The sequence below is a fragment of the Carlito syrichta genome, unplaced genomic scaffold, assembly GCF_000164805.1.
Source record: "Carlito syrichta isolate Samal-C Ts95f unplaced genomic scaffold, Tarsius_syrichta-2.0.1 Scaffold316169, whole genome shotgun sequence".
NCBI lineage: Eukaryota > Metazoa > Chordata > Mammalia > Primates > Tarsiidae > Carlito > Carlito syrichta.
In genome coordinates, this window is record NW_007260265.1 from 374979 (window position 1) to 375414 (window position 436).

Consider the following 436-nt stretch of genomic DNA (forward strand, 5'->3'; position numbering starts at 1 on the left):
TCCAACTCAAAAAAAGAAAGAAAGAAAGAAAGAAAGAAAGAAAGAAAGAAAGGAAGAAAGAAAGAAAGAAAGAAAGAAAGAAAGAAAGAAAGAAAGGTTTCTTGTGATTTTTAGAGTTGACAGCAGGCTGACCCACAGGATCATCATGGCAGCGGTCATTAGTTCACACCTGACCAAGAATTCCAGGCTAAAGAGGACAGGAGATGAACCCCATCCCCAAAAGGCGAAGCTGAATTGGCTTTTCTGACTTCTACTGGGTTTTCTCACCCATTGCCTTGACCCAAAGGGATGCCATGTCCATTCATTTGTGTGCCTTGAAGCTGGGAGGGACACTATCACAGCTCACCCGTGGGTATGACAGCCCAGGCCCCGGCTGACCACTGGTTCCTTTTGGCTTATGTGGCTAGGGCCTGGGGGTCTTGGCGGGGGGGGGGGG

General features: G+C 48.2%; 1 protein-coding gene across 2 annotated transcripts in view; it reads right to left on the reverse strand.

Annotated features, from left to right (window-relative positions):
• The window catches only part of CUNH9orf116 (chromosome unknown C9orf116 homolog), a 5082-nt gene that overhangs the window by 4397 nt on the left and 249 nt on the right, over nucleotides 1-436 (reverse strand). The window lies entirely within an intron of this gene.